Below are 15326 nucleotides of genomic sequence, written 5' to 3' on the forward strand. Positions count from 1 at the left end.
TGGGCAAATGTCTTTATGTGTTTCTGCAGGTGTAGAAGCTGATGGTGGTGAGCCTACTGCAGCCTCATGTTCATGGGCAAAAGACAATGTTCACATGACCTGCTGGGCAGAAGAAGAGATTTGGCTGGGTGGCCAGGAGGATCACAAGTCCATGGCCAGCCTGGGCAACTCAGCGAGAGGAGACCCTGTTTGAAGAGAGGGTGGGGCTAGAGGTACAGCTCAGTGGGTAAAGTGCTTCACATGCAGGCAAAGGGCTTGGGTTTGATCCCCACCACACATGTAGAACACTGGGCCCAGAGGCAAGAATCTGTCACCCAGGGGATGGAGACTAGCAGAGTCTGGGAGGTCATTGACCCGCTTGCCTAGAGACACCACTGTGAGCAATGATTCAGCACATAACAGCACTTGCTGTGTAAGCCTGGCAAACTGAGTTCAATCTCCAGAAACCATGGTGGAAAGAGAGACCTGAATCCTGAAGGTTGTCCTCTGATGTCCACGCCTATGCAGTGACGCAGCTGTGCCCACACTCACAATATACATAGAAATGTATAAACGCATGTATACATAAACATCAATAATAATTTAAAAAAAAAGCTTAAAACTGTTTAAATCTGGGGGAGGGGGAGGGTGGAGATCTATTGTGAAAGATACCCAATGATGAATGCTCACCCCTGTGTGAGCACACACTTGCATACAGTAATATATGCATGTCCCACATACACAAAATCTAGACAATAACCAGAGCTCAGTAATAAGGCCCATGTGGAGAATCCCACTGGGGGCTGGGGGTGTGCCTCAATGGTTGAGCATCTGCTAGAACCAACCCTCTGTTGAGAGGTTAGGGCATGGTCTGATGGAAGAGTGTTCAGGTAGCATGCTAGAAACCTGAGGTTTGATCCCCAATATCTCAACTACAAAAAGTAAATAGGAATTACTTGATGATTAACTTTAACAGCCTGATACAACCTAGAATCACCGGAGTAGAATCTCAAGGACCAGCTTTGTACATTAGGTTGGCCCTCGAGGGTTCTGTCTTAATTGATGTGAAAGACCCAGCCCACTATGGGGGGCACCATTCTCTAGGCATGGGGTCCTGAACTGTGTCAGTCAAGCTGAGCATAAGCATACATATAAGGGAGCATGCATGTATTTATCTCTCTCTGCTTTTGCCTGGATGCCATGTGTCCAGCTGTTCAAGTTCCTGTCTTGACTTCCCCACGAAGAAGGACTGTGACCTGGTGTTGTTAGCCGAGCCACCTCCTCTCTGCTCTCAGTTACGTTGGTCAGGATATTTTCTAACAGCAAGAGAAATGAAACTAGAGAATTTTGTTTTAAATTGTTATAGATATTGTCTTTAACAATTAAAAACCGAGTAGAATATTAGAGAATATTAGAGAATGTTAGAGAAGATGAGGTTCACAGCCTGGACTCCCAAGCCCATCCCTGTGCAGCAGCTTCCCACTGTGAGAGGATTCCTAAGGGGCTAAGGAAGAAGGGTTGACGTGAGTACACGGCTTCAGAAGTCTCTGGCCATGGCTGCCTCCTACGACGTTTCCTGGGCCTGGGATAAACAGAACCTCCTAGCAGCAGAGCTGCCTAAGTCTCTGTGATTGATGGGAAGAAAGGAGAGGAGATCCCAAAGAACACACCCTGCAGAGCACTTGGATTGAGGCCCCGCCTCCTAGCAGCCCCGCCTCCGAGAAGCCCCGCCTCCGAGCAGCACGACCTAGTCAAGGCCCATTTAGCTCTCATGAACCAAGCACAACTTTATAGTGCTGTCAGCTACTTCTGTGAGTGGGTGGGGTGGTTCAGTGGGAGAGGCCCTGCTTAGAATCCCCCAGCGAGGGGTTCGGGCATGATTTGATGGAAGAATGTTCCAGCAATAATCGAGAGATTAAACAGAAGCAAGTGCATTGAGCCTCAGGCCAGTCCAGGTAAACAAGACTATCACACTGTCACGTGACCTCTGATTGCTCCTTCTGGGCAGCCTGGCTGCCTACAGGAAGGATCGCTGGGAAAGCAGCACAGGAAAGAAAGCTCCGCAGAGGGAGCTTCGGCAGATTCTAAGGATGGCAGATATTGCCGAACTGGGCTTTGAGGAGGTAGAGAGGCAGGGAAGGCCTTGTCTTTCCTGATTCTGTCCCATAACCTGACCTTGGTAGGTGTTCATCAGTGTATTAAACTGTAATAAACTGTGACCTGGGCCCAGTGTCAGGGTGCATACCCTGTTGGCTTACAGACAATTCAGCTAGGCTCCTCACAGGGACCTAGCAATAGGCATCATCACCTGCTGCTGCCAGATGCAGGTGGTCTGGTAGCAGATGAGAGGACTGCTCCGTACCCCAGCCCTCTCTCCTCCTCTGCCTCCCCCATCCCCTCTGTTCACACTCATTCCTGCCCAGCCTCTCTTTCTCTCTTTCTGTCCTTCTCTGTCCCTGCTTTCTCTGCCCTCGTGGCTCTGTCTCCTCTACTCCTTCTCAGGTCCTCACTCCCCTTCCCTTCCAAATAAACTTCCTTTATACCAGATCTGTCCCATGGCGTGATTTCTCAGGGAACACCTTGGCATGGGCCTGCCAGGCACTCCTTCCACCATGTTATTTCCTAACATACCCATCATCTCAGTATTCAGGAGGAGGCTGAGGCAGGAGGATCATAAGTTTGAGGCCAGCCTGGGTTACAGAGTGGGTCACTCAGCAATACATACATACATACACACACATACATACATGCATACATAAAGAAATCTTCTAATTATTTGTGGCTGCATACAGTTCTTAGTCTATGAGGGTTCCTCAAATTCTTTATGGTCATAACAAGAAGAAACTTTAATAGCAAAACTATCTATAACAAATAGTACCAGGGTGGTCTTGATTCCCCCCACCCCCTCAGGCAACACTGTCCACCCAGGTAGTCCATGCAGGCCTTTGGATGCAAGATGACAGCCACAGCCATGGTGTACTGCACCAACAGAGTTGTGCACAGGGTTCACCTTGTATGCTGCAGTACCCAATGCTGGGGTTAGCTCGGGCATCTGGGAAGCAGAAATGGGAGGAAAGGGCCCTGAGGATTAGAAACGGAGGCACTGGAGATTGGTTTGCTGCTGAGGTAAGAAATGCACTGGGAGCTCTAGGCCAGGCTGGGCTAGAGAGAGAGATGTGTATCAAACAACAAACCCTAGAAACATATTGATATGCGAATGAGAAAAATAAAATAAATGGTGGAGGACATGTCTACTCAAGTATGGAGAGAAATTTTATCGTAGATATGAGGGAGGAAGCAGGCAGAGGCAAATGTCCAGGCTGAACACGCGTTGAACCCGAGAATTGAAAGAAGACAGAGTCCTTGATTGTTTAATTAAAGCAAGCTGTATTTGGGGTACACCCTGGACTGGCCAGCTAGCTACCTCACCCTAAATTGGAATTTGGCCTCTTGAATTCCCTCTTATAAGAGAGATAAGGTGTTCCCATGGGTGAGGGACTTTGTAACAGGATATTTAGTCTGCTACACTGTATTCCGAGTGGAGCTCAGTGATTAGGGAGTAGGAGAGGAGGTGGAGAAGGGAGAAAAAGAGAAAGAGGAGGGGAGAAAAAGAGGAAGGGGAGGAGGAAAAGGAGGCTATCAGCCATGGAGAACCATGAATGGATCCAGCTTCTGTCAAAAGGTTAGATACTGGGTAACAACTCTAATTGTGTGGGCATCTTGTTAATTGAGCATTTATACATATGTAAATCCTTTAGATAATCATTAAGCTTTAAGAGTCTCATTTCCCGGGTACTGTGAGGATGGCAGACATTGTCTGGGGTTCAGCCGAGCTTTGTGGATGCAGCGTGGGGGATTGGCAGAGCCAATGCGTCTCGTAGGTGCCAGGGCCTGCGCATCTAGCTAGTTGGAGCTCCGGTCATAGCCGAGGAGCAGAGGAAACATGGTGGCTGCCCAGGAACAAGCCAGATTGGGCACTATTTTCTTTTCTTTTCTTTTCTTAATTTCTTTCTTTCTTTCTTTCTTTTTTCTTTTTTTTCCGAGACAGGGTTTCTCTGTGGAGCCCTGGCCGTGCTGGATCTCACTCTGTAGACCAGGCTGGCCTCGAACTCAGAGATCCATCCGCCTGCCTCTGCCTCCCAAGTGCTGGGATTAAAGGTGTGCGACACCACTGCCTAGGCACTGTTTTCTAATTATCTCCCCTACAAGTGGTGCACCAATTCCACGGAAAAAAATTCACTAGAAATTTAAGATTATTCACGGGAGAGTTAAAGTTGTATTTTTTTTTTTAAAGTGAAAGAGTGAGTAGCATTGATATGAGTTTTGAACAAAGAAACTGCTTGCAGGCAGGTCCCCTGCTGTAAGAAATTGCAAGCTGCTCTGAGTAAGAGAGCCAAATGAATAAGCCTCCACTTTGGAGCAGTTACTGATTTAACTGTGAATTTACAATATAGGGATTATTTCCTTTTAGAAAACAGATTTATCTGAATCACGTGGGGGAATTTCACCCACGGTTTGGAACTAAGATAGGGAAAATTGTCACTGACTCAAGGTACAGAGTACAGTGATATTCATTGTCTGCTTTGATCAGGTAATAGAATTTCTCTGGCTCCTATAGAGAGACCTACAGATAAATAAATAAGTAGAAGGCTGCTCTAGACAGAGACCCGAACAGAAAGATAGTGTAATCAAGTGTATTAAGACGGTATAAAGTTATATTGCCTCACAGGATGCTCGGGTTCTGTCTAGCGTGGTCCCCACGGGAATTCTGAGTTTATTTCCTGCTTGGTAAAATAGGAAAGGCCTGAGAATAGTCATATACAGTACTTCAGTTACTTCATTTATTTTAGATTGCTTTAACTTTCAAAATGGGTGTGATTCTGAGTTGTTTAGTTATAGTTTTCCTCTGGAATAAAGGTCAAGATAGTTGGTCATAAATAGTTGGTTTTCAAAAATGTCAAAAGTCCACAGAATTGATGATATAGACGTTTCTTTATTAAAGATCATTTGACTATTGACCTGTCTGCTCCTGACAGCTTCCCCTTCTTGGATTCTAAGAAGAAACTGAGCATCTTTGGAGTTACTCCAGTTGTGGTGAGACAGCCGCTAGGCAAGAATTGCCTCTTTTCATCTACAGACAAATTACTGTCCAGGAAAAGGACACACTTGCGGAATAGTTGACTGATTATATCTGCCAAGACAGAGTGATCAGCCATTCAATATTCTGCATTATAGGTCTGTCAGATGATCCTGGGCCAGAAGGCTGAAGATCGGATGCTCCAACATTTTGTAGTATGGACTGTCCAGGTGTTCAGCGGTCTATATAATTGGCTATTTTTGGAAGCTATGCTTTGTGTTTCCCATATTTTCAGTTAATTCAGTCATTCTGGATTCCTGACAGGGTTGAAGACTTATAGTCACTTAGCCAACCCAGGCTATTTACTTTGAGAGAACAGATTTGAGAGGATGGTTTTCAGATGGCATTCATTCTAAAGCCAAGACATAAACCAGGTACAGAACTATAGTCTTTTAAGTTAAGATAGATGACAATGGTCTCTTTATTGACAATATCAGACTGGGTATTACGTCTGTCTTGTACCTTATTATTACAGATTGGTAATAATTGTGCTCTAATTATATTTTGAGGGAAAGTTTTTTTCCTCTTATTCTAACAGAAAGGGTGATATATAGCAGGATATTTAGTCTGCTACATTGTATTTGAAGTGGAGTTTGGTGATTTGGCAGCAGGAGAGGGGGCAGAGAGGAGAAAAAAGAGAAAGAGGAGGGGAGAAAAAGAGGAAGGGGAGGGGAGAAATAGAGGAAAGGGAGGGGAGAAATAGAGGAAGAGGAGAAGGAGGCTATCAGCCATGGAGAACCATGAATGGATCCAGCTTCTGTCAAAAGGTTAGATACTGGGTAACAACTCTAATTGTGTGGGCATCTTGTTAATTGAGCATTTATACATATGTAAATCCTTTAGATAGTCATTAAGCTCTAAGAGTCTCATTTCTACGGGACACTGCGAGGATGGCAGACATTGTCTGGGGTTCAGCTGAGCTTTGTGGATGCAGCGTGGGGGATTGGCAGAGCCAATGCGTCTCGTAGGTGCCAGGGCCTGCGCATCTAGCTAGTTGGAGCTCCGGTCGTAGCCGAGGAGCAGAGGAAACATGGTGGCTGCCCAGGAACAAGGCGAACCGGGTACTGATTTCCAAATATTACCCCCTATAGGACTGGTCCTCTATACATTGTTACAAAGATACAAAGAAAGGGAAGGAAAAAAGGAATGAGATTGCAAGCAGATTACATCAGATCCAAGAAACAGGACCTTCTTAATTGCAGTTAGAAACTTTAACTTGAAAGGACTTAACATAGGGCAAATAGAAACTTCTTTTTAAGTGTCCTTTTAAAATACTTAGTTTTGTTCTTTAATCCTTTTTTACGGTCCAGACTTCATCACCCTCCCAGTCTGCCCCCCAACCATTCCCCAGCCCATACCTCCCCCCATCCCCCAGTCTCCAAAAGGATGTCCTCACCATCCTCCCACCCCCCTGGCCTCCCCACTCCCTGGGGCCTCAAGTCTCTGGAGGGTTAGGTGCATCTTCTCTCACTGAGGCCAGACCCAGCAGTCCTCTGTTGTATATGTGCCCGGGGCCTCATATCAATCAGCTGGTGTGTGCTGCCAGGTTGGTGGCTCAGTGTCTGAGAGATCTCAGGGGTCCAGGTCATTTGAGACTGCTGGTCTTCTCATAAGGCCACACTCCTCCTCAGATTCTTCCAGCTTTTCCCAAATTTAACCACAGGGGTGCCTGGCTTCTGTCCATTGGTTGGGTGTTAGTATCTGCATCTGACTCTTTTAGCTGCTGGTTGTGCCTCTCAATGGACAGCCATGCTAGGTCCCTGTCTGTAAGCACACCATAGCATCAGTAACAGTGTCAGAGCCCCAGTCCTCCCCTTGAGCTGGATCCTGATTTGGGCCTGTCACCTCTTTTCTCTCATGGTGTTCTCCATTTTTGTCCCTGCGGTTCCTTCAGACAGGAACAATTCTGGGTCAGAGCTTTTCACTGTGGGATGGCAACCCCATCTCTCCACTTGGGGTATAGAACTAAACAGAGAATTCACAACAGAGGAATCTCGAAGGGCTAAGAAGCACTTAAATCTTCAAAGTCCTTAATGATCATGGAAATTCAAATTAAAACGACCCTGAGATTCCACCTTACACCAATCAGAATGGCTAAGATCAAAAAACTCAGGTGACAGGCACATGCTGGTGAGGATGTGGAGACAGAGGAACACTCTTCCATTGCTGGTGGGATTGCAAACTTTTTAAGTGTCTTAATTGCAAACAGAACCCTAACCTGCAAGGTATATTTTTCCTGTTTCAGTCTCCCATTAATTTACAAGGTATATTGTTCCTGTTCAGTCCCACATGTGGTCTTCAGCCTAAACTGGACCATGAAAACAGAGACAGGGAGGGAGGGCAAGAGAGGAGCCATCAACCAAGAAACATGGTCTGGGCCACGAGGCCAAGAGAGCAGCTTGGCCAAAATAGCTGAGTTATATAGCAGTCAGGCTGGGTGAAGGAAGTGGAAGGTCCTGGTAGGGAGAAGTTTAGGGTATATAGGGGAGAAGAGTTGGGAGGAGCTCCAGGTACTGAAGGATGCTGGGAAAACTGGCCAGCATCTACTTTAATATGTTAATAGGCACCTCAGTCAGCCATTTGTCCTGGGATTCTGAAACCTAACATTATGTTTATTGATTTATCTGTCTGTAGATGTCCTTCCATCTCTCCAGCCCCCAGTTACTTTTTCTATTCCTGAGGCAAAAGCAACTCAAGGGGAAAAGGATTTATTTTAGCTGACAGTTCAAAGGTACAGTCCATTGTTACAGACAGGTCACAGAGAAGGAGGCTGAAGCAGAGGGCAGTGGATGCTTGTGTTCAGATACACTTCTCCTGGTTATCTGGTTCAGGACCTGGGGTCAGGGATTCGTGCTGCTCATTTTAGTCTGAGTCTTCCCACCTCGTCAGCATATAATCCTTCGTGGCCGTAAGCTTAATAATCCTGAAACATGTCATGTAGCAAACTCCTTGGAGTTAAAACTTTCCATATTGAAGCCAGGAGTGCTGGCACGCAGTTAATTCCAGCAGAGGCGAGTGGATCTCTGGGTTTGAGTGAGTTCCAGGACAGCTAGGGCTACACAGAGAAACCCTGTCTTGAAAAGACGGATTAGCAGTTAAGAGCACAGCTAGCTGCTTTTCCAGATGACCTGGGTTCAATTCCCACATGGCATTTCACAACTGTCTGTAACATCAGTACCAAGGAATCTGGATCCCTCACACAGACATACATGCAAGCAAAACACCAATGCACACAAAATAAAAATAATAAAATTAAATAAAATCACTAACAAAAAAGAAAAAAACAGCGAAGATTTTTATCTTGAAAGGAAAACAACAAGACTCATAAACTTCAAAGGGAGGCTTTTTAAAATTCAGGGGAAAAAAAAAACCAACTCAAAAGGCTCAGGAAGTTCTTGAAGCTGACCAAATTCACTACCCACTTCTTCCCCAGACTTATATAAGCAGTAATGGTTGCTGCACCCAGCTCCTCTCACTGGGGGATTCTAAGCAGGATCCCTACCCCTGAGCCACACCCCCAGGCTCTCTTTTGTAGATATTTGGATCTGTTCTATAGACTCTACACTCAGCTTCACTAGGTTCCGGGGATGAGCTCGGGTGAGCACACTTTTACAAGCTTATACTCACTATGACATTCACTGAGCCTTTACTATGAATATTGGCCTAAAATTAGCTGTCCCCCTGTCTCAGTGGTCTGAGTGCTAGGATTAGAAGTATAATCTGGGGCCGGGCGGTGGTGGCGCACGCCTTTAATCCCAGCACTTGGGAGGCAGAGGCAGGAGGATTTCTGAGTTCGAGGCCAGCCTGGTCTACAGAGTGAGTTCCAGGACAGCCAGGGCTACACAGAGAAACCCTGTCTCGAAAAACCAAAAAAAAAAAAAAAAAGAAGTATAATCTGCTCTTGTGTTTTGTTATACAATTTTACTTTGCGCGTGTGTGTGTGTGTGTGTGTGTGTGTGTGTATGGTAGACCTGCATGTGAGTATAGAGTCTATAGAAGCCAGAAGAAGGGATCAGATGCCCTGTAGATGAAATTTTTAAATACTGAGTTATCTAACTTAAAAATTTTACCTGTGTGAGCACATGCACATGTGTTTGTGTGTGGTAAGAATGTGTGTGTTGTGGTGCATTTGTGTATGTGTGTATGTATGTGGTGTGTGCATGTTTGTGTGTGCACGTGTGTGCACTATGGCCTTGGTATACCACTGCACATATACAGAAGTCGAAGGACAGCTTGCAGGAGGTTGTTCTTTCCTTTCACTACATGGCACGGCTCCTAGGGATCAAACTTCCACTGTGAGATTCTCCCAGTAAGCACCTTTACTGTTGCTGAGCCTCTCACTGCCCTCAGCCCATTAGTTGTATATCTGTGAAAGCATCAAAGCATAAAATAAAACATAAAATAATAAAAATCAGCAATATCTACATAGTGAAGTCAGTGCAAAACAGTCAGAGGAAGAGAAGCTATCCTTCCAGGCCAGCCAAAGGCTTTTCTCTCTGAATCTTAATAGGTGTACCGTAATCTCAAAGGCCTGTTATCAGACCTCCAGGTATGTGTGGTCTTGATGTTCCTTCATAGTCAGAGACTTCCTTCATAGCAACAAAACCACCAGCATGACAGTTTGCTTACCCTGGGAGTCAGTAAACCTCTGTGTCCATTCCTGTCAGTCAGATTTGATTTTGTCATAAAATTTGGTTCTCTTCTCCCAAGTTACTCTTTTCCCCTCTCAAAATAACAAAGATGTGAAGACTGGGCATCCAGAAACTGCACGCATCACAAAGCATGTGGAAGTGGGCATTTTGGGATTCATGTATACAGCTTCTCCTGTGTCACCTCACACCAGAGAGGCTGTGAGTGCTGGTGTCTGGACACTGTACGAATATGGAAAGGTACCAGGGAACAGAATTTACACATATGTGAGATATTAATATATATGTATAAACAACTGTATTTGTTTTCTATTTCTATGATAAAATACCATTACCAAAAACAACCTGAGGTTGAAAGAATTTATTTTGGCTTACTGTTCCAGAGGGATAGAGGTACATCATGGCAAGGAAGGCCTCCACACACAGCTAGCTGACAGAGGGAGGGAGGGAGAAGGAGAGAAGATGGGAGACAGGGAGACAGGGAGGAAGAGGGAGGGAGAAAGGAAGGGAAAGATGGAGGGAGGGGGGAGGGAGGAAAATAGATGGAGAGAGAGGGGGAGGGAAGGGAAGGAGGGAGGGAGAAAGAGAAGGAGGGAGGGGGAGTGAAGGGGAAGGAGAAAGAGAGAGAGGGAAGAAGAGAGAGAGGAAGAAGGAGAAGGAAGGAGAGAAAGAGGGAGGGAGGGAAGGGGCTGAAGAGATGGCTCAGAGGTTAAGAGCACTGACTACTTTTCCAGAGATCCTGAGTCCAATTCCCAGCAACCACATGGTGGCTCACAACCATCTTAATGGGATTCAGTGCCCTTTTCTAGTGTGTCTGAAGATAGCTACAGTGTACTCATATACATAAAATAAAAAATTCTTTAAAAAAAAGAGGGAGAGAGGGAGGAAAAGAGAGGAAGGAAAGAGAGAGAGAGAAAGAGAGAACAGGAAGTAGTGGAGGTATAAACTCTCAGAACCTGCCCAGGGACATACAGAAATGCTCTGCTTCCTAACGGCTCACATTCCTCAAGAGCAGCACCAGTGACTGGGACTCAGGTGTTCGAACACAGGATCCTATGTGGAACATTTCTCATTCAAACTACCATAGCATTTATGCTGGCTGTTTTTGTGTTTGCTGGAATTGGAAATCAAGACCTTAAAATCCCTACTGCTGAGCAATGTCCCAGCCCCTCACTTGTGGCTTTGTAGCACTGATGGACACCCCCAAACACCTCCACTAGTGGGTATTCTAGGCAGGGACTCTACTTCGGAGCCCCAGGCGCATATGTTTTATACATCTGTGAATACATCTGCCATCTAATTTATTATAGACAGAAATGCATACTGGGTCCACACTCCCTGCCTCTGCCAGCTTATTAGACAGGCAAAGATGCCAAAGTCTGAACACAGTCTGAAAACACGCTTTGTGTAGAAATGAGTGCTTAGAGTGCAGGTAAAAGTTCAAACTGGCAAGATCCATATATCATGCATAGTATTCTCTGTGTCTCTGTCTCTGTCTCTGTCTCTCTCACACGCACACGCACACGCACACTTTTTTTTCAATACAGGGTTTCTCTATGTAGCCCTGGCTGTTCTGGAACTCACTGTGTAGGCCAGTCTGGCCTCAAACTCACAGAGATCCATTGGCCTCTGTCTTCCTAGTGCTGGATTAAAGGCATGTGCCACTATCACACACAGTAAATATTTTATGTTTATTCATTATAGTATTTTGTGGTAGAACAAGAGATGGAAATAGAACAGGTAGAAATCAAAAGGAAACAGGTGCATCCAATTATGATTTGTGTAACTAACAAAATCGATATTAAGGTCGTTTCCAGGACCAGGCAGTAAGTGGAAATAAACACAGCATGGCGCACGGCGGCTTGTGCTAACTGGCTAACTGGCTGCTTCTTTCATTCCTTGCTTGCTTGGTCTTGATAAGTTGCCAAGGCTGATCTCTAACCTGATGCTTTTGCATCAGCCTCCAGGTTGGCCCAAAAGGAGCCAGCCATAAAGCAGCTCGCCCTGATTATGTAACAAACCAGCTCTGATCTGGTTCTGAGACGAGCTCTGATATGATACATTGTAACACAAGGGGTTGTATTGTAAGAAATGATTGAATAAAGTGAGAATGTTCAAAAGACAAATCTGTGTGGACCTCTTAATTGCACAGTGCCTCACAGACCCTGAGGGCCCTGTCACCAGACCCTGCAGACCTTGAACTGTTTCGAGGACCCAAAGTGTAGTAGACTGAGTTTAGTGAGTGGGCTTCTTAGTTCAGTGTCCTACCTTATCCTGGCCTCGGGTCACGGAGCTTGCCACAGTCTCTTTTGTCCTAAAGATGTAGTTTAAGTGGTAGATTGTTCGCCTGTCATGTGTGAAGCCGTTAGTTCCTTCTTCAGCACTATAGAAACCCTGTAAGTGTGATGTGAACCTCTAATTGGTCTCAACATTTGCATATTGGGCACGGGAGGCTCTGGAATTTTAGGCCACCCTCAGCTATATAGCAAGTTCAAGGCTAGCCTGGGCTGCATGAGTTCCTCCCACAAAAAAACAAACAAACAAAAAACCCAAATAAATAAAATAAAAAAGGGCGGAGCTAAGTGGTGGACAGCATTCCCTATGCTTGCCAAGGGGGTGTGAGTCCATGAGTCTGCATCACATGACACAACCAGAAATTTCCATACCAGTCCAATCCCCAGCAATGTCGAGGAGCTCCCACCCCCGTAACTTGTCTTTAGGAGGTCTGACACACTTTTCTGGCCTCAGAGGCACGTGTACAAATGTGTACATAGCCAGATAGGGACACACACATAAAAAAATAGAACAAACATTTCAAAAAATGTTAAAAGACCCCCTGCCCCCCAGGGCTGGTAATAGGGCTCAGTGGAAAAAGACGCTTGCTGACAAACCTGACAGCCTGAATTTGATCATCAGGGCTCATAGTAGAGGGAGAGAGCTGACTTCCCCTACGTTGTCCTCTGACCTGTAAGTGTACACTGTGAAACAACATGCAGCTCTCTTCCCCAGGCTGGCTCTGGGTGTACACAGTGGATTGTGGCCATGAACTTTGGGCCTTTTACCTCGCCTTCGCCTATTAGAAGCCTCCACTCTCAGTTTAAGTAGCACTAAGGACACTCAGTGCATGCTAAGTAAGCACTCTCACAGAGCCATGTCTCGCTCGGCCCAGAAGCCTCTTGATTATACTTACAATGTTCAAATATTTGAAGAAAATAAAAATTGTGAAATTCTTGCCTTGCTATTTTTGGATGTTGAAGTTTGGCAGTGGACTGTTAACGAAAAAGTTAATTCTTTAAAAATTAATTGATCATTAACAAAAACCCAAATAGTCATGCCTTTTTCTTGTCTACAGAGAAAACATTAGTCAGATGTGAAAAAGTTTCACCACAATCTTTCCAACAAATGGTGTTGGGAAGTCTGGCCCAGAAGCTACAGGACGGTACACTGCAGACTGAGTTTCCATTTTCCAAAAGGGCCAACTTCTTGCCTTCAGTTGTAGAACGCATCTCTGTAATCTTAGCACTCTAAAGCCCTGAGACAGGAGGATTTCTGTGAGTTCAAGGCCAGCTTGGGCTATTTGAAAGTTCTGAAGGTGGGAGGCATGTCCAACTGTAATCTCAGCACTCAGGAGGCTGAGGCAGGAGGATTGGGGGTTCCAGGCAGCCTGAACCACACACTGAAAACCTTTCTCCCAACCAAATAAAGAGATAGATTACACAAGAATATGAACTTACTCACTGTTTCTGAGTGAAGTGTTAGGGGTTTGTTTGTTTGTTTTGGTTGTTTTATTGTTTGTTTGTTTGTTGATACAGCTCTTACTATGTAACACTTGTAACACTGTGCAGCCTGGAATTCAGTATGTAGACCAGGCTGGACTCAAGTTCCCAGAGATTCAACTGTCTCTACCTCCTGAGTGCTGGGGTTAAAATCATGCACCACCATGCCCAGGTATATGAAGAGTATTTAATCACAACCTTAAGAAAATCTGCCAAGATAGAGTTTAATAGTTCTTTTCATGCTTCTGTTGGGTTGTATGAGGCCCAGGGCCTCACATGGGGTGAGGATTATATTCTTGCTTGTCCATGCACCAGTCGTTGCGTGACACGTGGCTGTCCATTCACCACTGTATTTTATGACATTGTTGCTTTGTTTGTCTATTTATGATCTTATTTATGTTTTTTATGACGTCATACGGAGCTCAGTCAAGACTGCCATGGAGCAAAGCCCAACGGTCCAAGTCTGTTACTGTGAGCAGGATGGTCACAAGCTCAAGGCCAGCATGGTGAGATTGTGTCTCAAAATAAAAAGCAAAAATAGAAAGCTGAGGTGTGACAGAACAGTAAAGCCCCAGTGAGGGGCTGGGGGTGTGGCTCAGCGGTATAGCCCCTGCCTAGAATCCCCCAGTGAGGGGCTGGGGGCGTGGCTCAGCGGTAGAGCCCCTGCCTAGAATCCCCCAGTGAGGGGTGCAGTACAGTGCAGTGATTGAGCCCTTGCAGGAACAGGGCCCGTGGTTCCATTCTCAGTACTGGAAACAAAATAGGGACCTGTCTCTTTATATCACTTTCCTAATTGAATGGAAAAAAAAATAAAGGAGAGGAACATGACTGGTTCTGGGTATGGTGGAGGAGAAAGTTTATTACACGCACACACACACACTCATACGTATCACACACACATACACGTACACACACACACACACACACATACATATACATACACATACACACACACATATACACACACACATATACATACACATACACACATACACACACATATACACACACATATATACACACACACATACATATACATACACATACACACACACACACACACACACACACACACATATATATATGGGAGAGCATAGCCAGAGTGGACATGAACAGAGTAGAGTAGACTGAGCTGTGCCATGTGAGGAGAAGGGGAGGGGAAGGGAGAGGAGAGAGAGATGGTACCAGGTACAGCAGTCAGGAGGCCAAAGGTACAGAGAGGGGGTAACCACAATTGTTGGATTATATAAGGAAAGAGTAGCCCAACCCCTGGGCTTGAGAGTCAGGGTAGGGTCCCAGATACGCCAGCCAGGAGAGCCCTGTAACAGTCAGGGACTGAGGGATGCTGGGAGAAAACCTGGTCCTCTCTCATATGTCAAATAGAGCCCTCAGCTGCTTGTCCCAGGTTTGAGATCTCAGCTTCTATAGATGCGACTTTATCTAGAAATAGGAGCCAGATGTGGTGGTGCACGCCATTAATCCCAGCACTAGGGAGGCAGAAGCAGGTGGATCAGTATGATTTTGAAGTCAGCCTGGTCTACAAAGTTACAAGCCAGCCAGGACTGCATAGTGAGACACTGTCTCCAAAAAAGAAAAAAAAAAACAATAGAAAGAAAAGAAATAAGAAAAAGAAAAGAAAACAGAAAAAGAAGAGAAAAAAGAATAAAGAAAGAACAGTTTCAAAACACTAACACAGTTCATGGTACCAGGAATGCTTTATCAGAGCCCAGAATGGTGCCCAGTGGGGAAGGACAGGTTAAGGGAGGGTCTCAGGTTCAAAGAAAC

The sequence above is a fragment of the Grammomys surdaster genome, unplaced genomic scaffold (genome assembly GCF_004785775.1).
Source record: "Grammomys surdaster isolate TR1022 unplaced genomic scaffold, NIH_TR_1.0 125769, whole genome shotgun sequence".
Lineage (NCBI taxonomy): Eukaryota > Metazoa > Chordata > Mammalia > Rodentia > Muridae > Grammomys > Grammomys surdaster.